The following is an 11,802-nucleotide window of genomic DNA, read 5'->3' on the forward strand; positions in this document are numbered from 1 at the left end:
CATTCAAACACTCCTTCATTGCAATTCTTCATTAATTTTGCTCTTCCATCCACGTCCAGGGAGGTTAGCTACAGTGCCATGAGCTGTAAACCTCTTGATGATATTGTGCACAGTTGACACAGGAACATTAAGATCTCTGGTAGCCTTGAGATTGTCCATGTTTTTCCACAATTTTTTTCTCTCAAATCCACAGATAACTCTTTACACTTCTTTCTTTTCTCCATGCTCAGTGTGACACACAACACAAAGGTTGAGTGAACTTTTTTATTTTTAACTGGTTGCAAGTGTGATTACTATATTGCCCACACCTGCATCACATGCACAAGCTATTGTTTCTTACAATTTTGACGAGGTGCCAATAATTTTGTCCAGTCCATTTTTGAGCTCTGTGTGACACGTGCCTGTACCAATATAATAAAAACGTGTCACGATCACGTATTGAACGTGTTTTAGCACCACTCTCTGGCAATTACACTTTGAAACTGCCGCAAAATGTGCAGTAAGGTACATAATTATGGTGTTGCAGAATGTACGTAGGGGCATGTGTTTCCAGTGAGCCTGGGTTGGTAAGTTCAGTAACTGTGTTTGGTACAACAGCACTGTAGAAATGAGAGGAAGTGTTTTTTACCCCAACAGGCCTCATCTTCTTTGTCTTCATGCCTTATGATTATGATGACAATGAGGGACTGTTGTAATCCAGCCCACATTGCAGTTCTGTGATTGTTTGTGGAGCCGATACTGTGGGATGGAGGGGTACAGAATAATGTTGATATGTTACAGTGCAGGCCTTGCTCTCATGTTACATAGAAAACTGCTATTTGGGCCAAGAAGGTTGTGGGCAGGAGCCAATTTTCTTGGAAGAGTAAAGCCAAAGCACAGCGCAACAGACTGCCATCCTTTGGGATTTTGGGAAGCAGTACAACGGACTGGGATAGCCAAGCCTGGAAATGCTGTCTCATGCAAGAATTTTCTTAAGAACTCAGTTTAAATCCCCAAGGGATGCTTGTGAGAAATTAACAACATGCAACATGCTCATATTGCAAAAGACAATAGCTGGGTCTGATGACTTTGAAATTCCTTGAAAGTCCTAGTGAGGTTTTTTTTTTCATCTGTTTGTGTGCTTCAGAAATCATTCTAATATGCTGATTTATTATCAGTGCTGCAAACAGTTGTGGTGCTGAATATTTTTAGTTACATTAAGTATATTTCAGAATTCCTTGATAATTAAAAAATTAAAAAGAACAGCATTTATTTAAAATAGAAATCTTTTCTAAGGTTGCCAGGTTTTTACAACAAAACCCGCCCAATTGCTACTCAAAACTATAGCCCAATCACGTTTCATGGGGGTTCTCTTAAAAACTGCGTTCTGGGTTTGTTTGTTTGTTTGTTTGTTTTTTTAATAATTAATTAATTATTTTGTTCAGCAAGGATCGTTTAAAACTTAAAAATCACCCTCATTTTCATCGACACAAGGTTGACGTGCTTCATTGACTGTTTGTGGTAACGATGCCGTCCAAAAAACGCAAAAATAAAACTAAGTTGGTGAGTTCTCCGGTTGTGAAGCTAGACGATGATGGGGATGCTAGCAGCGTTGCTAGCTCTTCAAGCTCCGTAAGCACTAACGTTAGTGATGCAACATGTGTCGATACATGTCAAAATCTGAATGTAATCCAGAAATTGGATTTAATGAGAAATGACTTTGCAACAAAGATTGATGGCGTCCTAAACGTGATACAGGATGTTAAGAAAGACGTAAGAGAATTTTCTGGACGCATGGATTTGGCCGAAGAGCGCATCAGCAGCATGGAAGATGTGGTAAACACGGAAAAGAGCAAATTGGAGGAAGCCACTAAGCGTATTACCTTTCTTTCACGTAAGCTTGATGATCTGGAGAACCGTTCGAGGCGATCGAATCTCAGGGTGGTTAATCTTCCCGAAAAGGTTGAAAACCCGGATGCGGTGGCTTTTCTAGAAAAGTGGTTGTGTGAAACGCTGGGTCGCTCAATCTTCCCTACACCTCCCATTATTGAAAGAGCCCACAGATTACCAGGCAGACAGAACACTGATCGTCCCAGAGTGATGATTATGAAGTTTCTAAATTTCCAAGATGTGGTTCGAGTGATGCGCGCGGCCAGACAAAAAGGCCGAGTCATGTACGGCGATCAGGAGATCAAGTTCTTCCCGGATCTGTCTGCAGAGGTTCTTAGACAACGGAGGCGATTCGACGACATCAAACAACGCTTGAGATCATTGAATCTCAGATACGGAATAGTCTACCCAGCTAAACTGCGCGTCACAGTGAATGGACAGACCCGTGAATTTGAGGATCCGTGGGATGCAGAAAAATTTCTTCAGGGAATACAAAACACAGATGAACTATAATGGACTTGGTGAGAAGGCTAAAATGCTTGGCAAGGTTACCCAATACTGAAGGACATTTTGGATGATGTAACTTTGGTTACTTGTTTATCTCTTATTTTATTTATTTTTTCTTTTCTTGTGTTTTCTTAACGGGTGGTTCATAATCCTTAAAAGGTTGCCAGGAGTTACTCATAATCTGTATCCTTTAGTAGGTTTTTTTTTTTTTTCTGTTTTTGTATCTCAGTTTAGCGCTTTTAGGTTGTCTAATTGCTCCTTCCTTGAGGATGGATCAGTGTGGAGACATATCTATATCCCAAAGTGTTAGAGTGGGGAGGGGGAGGGCTCAAGCTGTCATGTTCGAGTTGACAGCTAATGTAAGGTGTTCGTGGCAGGTCTTTGAATATATGTTTCTGTTTTGTTCTAGTTTCAATGTTAGCTTCTTTAGTGAGCACATACGGCGGATAACTTCGGCATCTATAATTTACTTGTTTTTCATATGTGTATATAATAGTTTACATGCTAATTAGAGTTAAAGAAAATCACACAAATTAAGCTTAAGCTCACCTCCTGGAATGTAAGAGGGATGATTCGATTAGTTAAACTCAAACAGGTTATGACGCGGATTAAACAAATGGAGTCTTCAATAATATTTTTACAAGAAACTCATCTTCTCAAAGAAGAGCTACCGAAAATACAAAGAAGATGGCCTGGTCAGGTCTTGGCTTCGTGTTACACATCCCATTCTAGAGGGGTATTGCTGTTGATTCACAAGTCGGTACCCTTTAAAGTAAATAAATGTATTACAGACAAAGCGGGCAGATACTTAATAGTACAGGGAACATTTATGAGTAAAGTTATTAACTTGGTTAATATATACGGCCCAAATGAAGATAATCCAGTGTTTTTTGAAAAGCTTTTCATATTGATTGCCTCACTCCATGGAACAGTTATAATGGCAGGTGACTTTAACTGTACCCTGGACCCACTGCTTGACCGATCCTCAGGGGTGGATGGCTCCCATTCTCAAAGTAGGAGGAAAATTAAACAATTCATTAAGGATTTAAATTTGTGTGACCCCTGGAGAACTCTGAATCCATTAAAAAAGGAGTTTTCTTGTTTTTCGTCACTTTCTAAGACATCATCACGAATAGATTATTTTTTAATTTCGCTCTCCTTATTTTCTAATATAGACAGTTGTGTTTATGACAGCGCGGTTTTGTCAGATCACTCCCCCACGTCACTATTATATATAGATTCAAAATTACATAAAGGCTCCCCTAACTGGCGCCTAAATCATAGATGGTTGCAGAATTCTGACTTTATAAAATTTATTGGTGCACAAATTGATTTATACTTTGCGACAAATACTGATCAGACTTCTGCAATTATTAGGTGGGAAGCCTTTAAGGCATTTATCAGGGGCCAAATGATTAGCTATACCAGCTCTAAATTTAATAAATTTAAACAAAAAATGATTAATTTGGATGCTGAAATAAGAGATTTAGAGAAAGTGATAAAAATAGATAATTCTAAAAAACTTAAACAAAAACTATTAGCCCTTAAAGCGGAATATGAGGAACTCTCTTCATTAAAAGCCGAAAATAGTATATTAAAATTGAGACAAACTTTTTACGATCAGGGGGAGAAACCTAGTAAATTATTAGCCTGGCAGCTTAAGAAATTAGCTTCAGAAAGAACCATTAATGAAATCAAGAATAGTGAAGGGAAAATTACTTCAGATCCAGGAGAAATTAATAACATCTTTGTGTCATTTTATGAATCTCTATATCAATCAGAATTTCCTGCAAGCCCTTTTAATCAAAATATCTTTTTAGATGGATTGAACATTCCCTCTATTTCGGAAGAGACTAGACTGGACCTTGATAGGGAGTTAGAATTTGAAGAAATTGTTAATGCTATAAACAGTATGAATAGTAATAAAGCGGCGGGCCCAGATGGAATTCCAATTGACATTTATAAGGAATTTAAAGAGAAATTAATTTCACCATTATTAGATATGTTTACGGAAGCCTTTCAACAAGGTTGTCTGCCACTTTCATTAAGAAGTGCTTTGATCACTCTTATTCTAAAACCAGAAAAGCCACCCATAGAGTGTGGCTCATATAGGCCAATTTCATTATTGAATTCAGATGCTAAAATCATTGCTAAGGTACTGGCAATGAGACTTGAAGAGGTTTTACCCCAATTGATACATCCAGATCAAAATGGGTTTATTAAAAACCGTCAGGGGTTCCATAATGTTAGGAGAGTACTTAACCTAGTACATGCGGGCAATGATGATCCAGATTTGGCTATTCTGTCTCTCGATGCCGAAAAGGCATTTGATAGACTGGAATGGCCATATTTAATGGAGGTATTAGCTCGATTTGGATTCGGTGACTATTTCCGCCGTTGGATGGAAATCCTTTTAATTGATTCATCTGCAATGGTACTTACTAATAATCTAATCTCACCCCCATTTAAAATTACTCGTGGATCCAGACAGGGCTCGCCGCTTTCTCCTCTTCTTTTTGTATTGGCTATGGAGCCCCTAGCAGTAGCAATAAGGTCACACCCTACAATTTGGGGTATATCTACTGAAAATATAGAACATCATATCGCTTTATATGCTGATGATGCTATTATATTTTTATCAAAACTTGAAAAATCCATTCCAGCTCTCTTAGAAACTATAGATCAATTTGGAAGTTTTGCTGGATTTAAAATAAATAAAGATAAATCGTCAATTATGTTTCTTAATGAACAAGATAGATTAAATCCAAAGCTGTCTCACCCATTTGTAAATGCAGTAAATGGATTTAAGTATCTTGGAATTAAAATAACTCCTAAACTGAACCTTCTTAGCCCGGCTAATTATAATCCTTTGCTGGCTAAAGTATCTGAAGAGACAAATCGTTGGATGACATTACCTATTTCATTAATGGGTAGAATAAATGTGATCAAGATGAATATTCTGCCAAAATTCTTATACGTTTTCCAATCAATACCCCTCCCTCCGCCTCCTTTGTTTTTTCTAAATTTAAGAAGACTTCTCTCTAGGTTTATTTGGAGTAATAGGAAGCCAAGACTGAGACTCTCTTTACTTTACTTGCCATATGAAAGAGGAGGGCTACAGTTGCCTAATTTTCTATGGTATTACTGGGCAGCTCAGTTGAGAGCTGCGATGTTTTGGTTTTCTAAACAATCAAACTTACCATGGTTACAGGTGGAAAAGTTAGCTACAAAAGGCTTGTCACTCGATAGTTTTTTATATTCAGCACCACTCAAAGTACTTATAAAAAGAACAGACAATCCATTTGTTAAAAATACTATTGCTATCTGGTATGAAGCCCATAAATTTTTGGGGGATCTTCCAGATCTCTCCCGCTTCTCTCCTCTGTGGGGTAATGACCAGTTTTGCCCTGGTAAAAAAGATTTGGGGTTTAAATTATGGATGAATAAGGGTGTCTCTAGAGTGTCAGATTTATATGAAGATGATATCTTGATGTCATTTGATAAACTTGTAGCAAAATTTCACATACCCCAGAAACATTTTTTTAAATATTTGCAACTTAGAAGTTTTATTTTCTCCTATTCAAAGAATTTGGGTAAAATGCCCCCAATGTCAACATTAGAACAGCTGACATTACAAAACTGCAACGATAAAGGATGGATTACTCAGTTATATGAAATATTAAGAGAAAATAATAAAGTAAGCTGTGAAAATAAAAGACAAGCTTGGATTCAGGATGTAAAAAACGATATCTCATTAGAAGAGTGGAGTACAATTTGTTTAAAGTCGCAAACACAAACCATAAATACTCGTCTTAGACTTTTACAATATAATTGGATAATGAGGACCTATATAACCCCTGTAAGATTAAATAAATTTAATCCAAATATCCCAGATCTTTGTTTTAAATGCAATAAATTCCCTGGTACATTTTTTCACTGTGTTTGGGAATGTGAGGAGATTCAGAAATTTTGGGATGGGGTGACCCAATGCATTTCTCAATTTACTTCTTCTCAAGTCACGACATGTCCTATGTTATGTGTATTGAATGTATATGCAGAAAATTGTTCATTGTCTGTAAAAGAGAAAAAAATGGTGGATTTGTGTTTACTGCAAGCCAGACGGTCTATTGCTTTATATTGGAAAAAGGCTGATTGCCCCTCTCTTGGACTATGGCTAAGAAACCTGTCATCTTGTTTGGCTCTTGAAAAGCTTACATATATAACAAAGAAGAAATCATCTGAATTTGCGAACATCTGGGAGGTGTTTCTGAATTTTCTTAAAAATGGAAATATTGAAGATGCATTAGATGTGTGAAGTTTTATATGTAGGAAGAATCTAGCTAATTTTGTAACTTACTATTTTGTATTTCTATATGCCTGCCTGGGGTTTGGTTGGGGATTGAAATGTTTTTGTCCTAAAAATGTGAAAACTCAATAAAGACATGTTAAACAACTGAGAAACTGACTTTATTTATTCTTAAAGGTTATGATACAGATTGGCCCTCATCTTCTTTGCCCTCCTTCACTCAAAATGAAGGAAAACAAATTACTGGAACCTTCTTTCCAATAACGGTACGTATTTGGCACTGAAATTCTTATTAAATCTTTGATTCGTCTCCCATTACATTACTTGCTACATGACACATGCTTTAGCGAACACACACTGCACCAGGGTGTGGACTGGTTGTGATGAGTCACATATTATGTCTTTGATTTCAGGACTCTCATCACTTAATCAAGCAAGCGAGAGAGATGGAGGAGGAGATGTGAAGAGAGAGAGAGAGACAGTCTCCATTTACATCTGGCTGAACATCAGGTTAGATCACCTCCATGTGTACACCCTACTCTGCTTAAAACATTTCTGAACAGATAAGGATATGTAATGAACATTTCTGTTACAAGCTTTACTTTAATATCAAATTTCCCCGTTTTTATAGTAGAATTATAGCTCTCAGTTGATAGAAGCATGCTGCATGGATGTTGTTGTGAGGTCTGGGACACAGGCTTCTGGCGCCGCATGTACTTCATTAAGCTTTGTTGCACCATTTTATCATAGACGTCTCTGCAATCATGCAAAGCACACACGTTATATGGGGCACTGATGATTAATACTCTAGGGCAAGTTGTGTGTGTGTGTGTTTATGTGTGCCACTTTGCTCCTCACTGTTTCACGTTACCTAAATCAGCAAATAAAACCTGGTCTTGACAGAGGCACACAAATCAACAACATGTACGATAAAGTCATCCAATCCATTGCTCTGGTGAGCGGCCCCCTTCTAACATTGAGTTTTCCTGGGAGACCTTCATTCAGCCAGACACAATGGAACTGAGCCGTGCGCTGGCACTGAGGCAGAAACCAGATACTCCTCAAACCTCCCGAGCACCTCTCGCTTTCTCCTCACTCTCAGCTACATGCCTATAGACACATATTGTATACTTTTTTTTGGAACATATGAATACATTTAAGACTGAATTCATCTTGGCACTTATCGAGAGGGGGGAAAATGGTATGAACATTTTCAAATTATGTGTCATTATTTCAGTATATTCATTTAAATAACTTTTGTTTGAAATTTTAAATTTAAAATATTTTCTATATTCATTTGTTTAAGGTAGAAATATGTTTTTGTGAATTTGAGCACATTAGAGACAGAGTTAATCAAGGCCCTTGCCACAAAGGGGAAAAACGGTCTAAATATTGTCAAATTATTCTTATTTATGAATCTCTAGAAAAGGTATCAAAAATTGAAAAAAAAAGAACTTGTCTGTTTGTTTAGTCCATTTTTAAAATTGTGAGCACATTAAAGGTCTAAACATTATCAGATTACTTATTTACCTGTAAAAAAGGTATTAAAATAATTAATTGATTTATTTATTCCCTTTTTATAAGAGGAGTACATTAAAGACAATTAATCAAGGCCCTTTTTGTCAGAAAGGGGGAAAATGGTCTAAAAAATTGGCAAATTATCTGCTTATTTATGGGTTTTTTTTTTTTCCTGTAGAAAAGGTATTAAAATTGAAAAAAAAAAATGTGTTTGTTTGTTTATTTATTGATTGATTTATTCCCTTTTTGTGATTGTGAGCAAATTAGAGACAGCATTAATCAAGGTCTAAACATTTTCAAATTGTTGAATGAATTTATCTGTAGAAAAGGTATCAAAAATTGAAAAAAAAAAAAATAATAATTCATTCAAAAAACAAAAAACACAATTTGTTGAGTCAGCTTAAAATAATTTGTTACCCTGCTGCCTTAAAAGTTTAAGTTCAGTCAACTCAGAAAATGTTTATTGAACTTGAGATGTTAAGTTGTACTAAGTGACAACTTAGATATTTGAGTTGATTCAACTTAAAATTGTAAGGCAGCTGGGTTACTTACTCAGCTTGTATGTTTTAAAATTTTAAAAGTTTAACATTTTTAAGTTCAGTCAACTCAAATAAGTTAAGCCAACTTGAAATGTTAAGTTGTACTAAGTGCCAACTTAAAAGCTGAGTAAGAAACCCAGCTGCCTTAAAATTTTAAGTTGAATCAAATAGAAATACTATCATTTTATATATGTGTGTATATATATATATATATATATATACTTATGTATTTATCTGTAGAAATTGTTTCATAAATTGACAAAAAAAAAAGGCATTACATTAAATTTTAAATGTTTAATTTAAACCATTAAATTTAAACCATTAAATGTTAAATTTAACCCATTTATTTATTTATTTATTTATTTAAACCATAAGCTGCTGGTGGTCATTGTAAAAAAATAAAAAATAAAAATATAATAAAATCTAAGAATAAATAAATAAATAAATATTGCACCAGATGGCTTTTTTTTTTTTTTTTTTTTTTTGCCTTTATTGTTATAGGACAGTGTAGAGAAGACAGAAAGCGAAGTGGGAGAGAGAGACTGGGGCGAGATCAGGAAAGGCCCTCGAGCCAGGATTCAAACTCGGGACGCCCGTAGCGCAACAGCATTTTATGTTGACGCGCTGCCGACTTCTTTTTTAATCTTTTATTTTTCCTGCCTCCATACTGGCTGTGATGACAGCAATTCACAGTGTTTTGACACGTCAATGGCATCATGATTAAAAGCAGCCAAATCAGTGTTGGATGTGGTAAATTTGGACCCAGATATCAAGATAAATCTAAATATTTTGATGCTCAATTGTGAGTTGCTCTGGACTAGCTCATGATGAGAATTCTGGGAAATTTCAGTGCGCAGTTTCTCACCAACTGTGACCCAAAGTTTATTGTAGAGGATCATGTTGTCGTATATTATTACGAATATCATATATGATTACACCCCATTCCCTGCGTTATATCAACATTACAGTTTGCTTGACTTGCCAAGGTTTGCAGCAACAGGTTCTGTGTAAACCATCCGTTGCCTGGTTAGAGAAATGACTACCAGATGTCTTCACTTGCAAAGATAAAGTACCTGCATGATGGTCAAATCAGACAGACGCTCAGGGCGTTTCCAAGCATTCTCCTCTCATATGCTCTCATATGCATAAGTAAACAAACCTGGGTGGTTTGTTAATGTGGGAACAGAGCAGCTGCCTTATGGTTCATTGAACAGCCATGGCTTTGTCTCTGAGGATCTGATTTACACCTCATGTAAAGTGCTGTGAATGGAAAGAAAGAATGAAATGTGCCCTGAGAGGGCAGTTTGCGTCTTCCCTGTGAGACACGTTTGCTGTGGTGTCCATTGTGTCAGGAGATTTACAGGGCAGCTCTGTGTTTGTTAGCACCACAAAACCACATAAAACACAATGAGCTCTGAATCTCTGAAGATCAATGGAATGAACAACAGAAGCAGGTCGACCAACTGCTCAGTGGAGGTATCTGTAGGGATGGCCATTATCAGCAATTGTTTTTGCGAATATAATTTTGTCTGTTTGTATCATTCTACTTTACTACATTGGTTTGTTCGAGAGTGGTGGAGATTTGGACTCTGTCTTTCTGTAGGTTACATTATTATGCTGGTAGGTGGCGACGAGACTTTATGATTGATTCCTTAAATCTATTATTTATCTTCCAAAACACTGATTCATTTAGTATCCAAACAAATGAGTAAGTCTTCAATCACACATAGGAACAAAACAAGTTACTGTCTTTTTGAGTGAGTCATTGAATCATTCATTCAACTGATTTGTTCAAAACACTGACACATTTATGCACATAACAAATGAATATCTTTATAAGTGAGTCAATGAATCATCAAATCAACCATTTTTTATTTTCAAAAACACTAATTTATTCACAAACGAGACAAGTGACTGTCTTTATGATTGAGTCTCTTTATGAATTATTTACTCAAACCAAAAATTTGTTCAATTTTAAATTTTTTGAGGAATGTAATCAATGACTGTTTATGAGTGATTCATTGAATCATTTACTCAACCAATTGTTTCAAAAGAGCTGATTTATTGAGGAGTAAAACAAGTGACTGTCATTATGAGTGGTTCATTGAATCGTTCATTCAAACAGTTTATTCAAAATATTAATTTATTCACGAATGTAACAAATGATTGTTTATTAGTGATTGAATCAAACCAAATTGTTCAAAAGTATTGATCTACTTAGGAATAAAACAAGTGACAAATGACAAATGAATCGTTTGCGTAACCGATTTGTTAAAAAAAATACTAATTCACTGAAGAATTAAACAAGTGACAATCATATGAGTGGTTGAATCATTAATTTAATCATTAAAAACCATTGATTCATTCAGGAATTAAACAATTTAATGTCTCTTCGTGAGTTGTTCATTTAGCTGATTTGTTCATAACACTGATTCATTTAGGATCAGAACAAGTCACGGTCTATTTGAGTGAGTTACTGAATCATTCATTCAACTGATTTGTTCAAAACGCTGATAGACTGATACATTCATGAACATAATAAATGACTGTCTTTATGAATCAATAAAGCATCCATTCAGGTAATTTTTTTTTTTCAAAAACACTGATTCATATAGGAATCTTTATGAGTGAATTTGATTGAATGAACGATTCAATAACTCACTCAAATAGACAGTGACTTGTTCTGATCCTAAATGAATCAGTGTTATGAACAAATCAGCTGAATGAACAACTCACAAAGAGACATTAAATTGTTTAATTCCTGAATGAATCAAAGGTTTTTAATGATTAAACTTAATCATTTAAAAATTGTTTAAAGTTTGATTTATTGAGGAATGTAACAAATGAGTTTATGTTTATAAGTATTTATCACTGTTTATGAGTGATTTGTTTTTTGTTTTTTGTTGTTGTTGTTGTTGTTGTTTTGAGGAGTAAAATAAGCAGTTCATTCAAAGCATTAATTTCTTCAGAAATGTAAAAAAAGAGTTTTAATGAGTTATTCACTGAATCATTTACTCAACCAATTTGTTCAAAAGAACTGATTTATTGAGAAGTAAAACAAGT

This window comes from Labeo rohita, chromosome 20 (assembly GCF_022985175.1).
Source record: "Labeo rohita strain BAU-BD-2019 chromosome 20, IGBB_LRoh.1.0, whole genome shotgun sequence".
NCBI classification, from domain to species: Eukaryota; Metazoa; Chordata; class Actinopteri; order Cypriniformes; family Cyprinidae; genus Labeo; species Labeo rohita.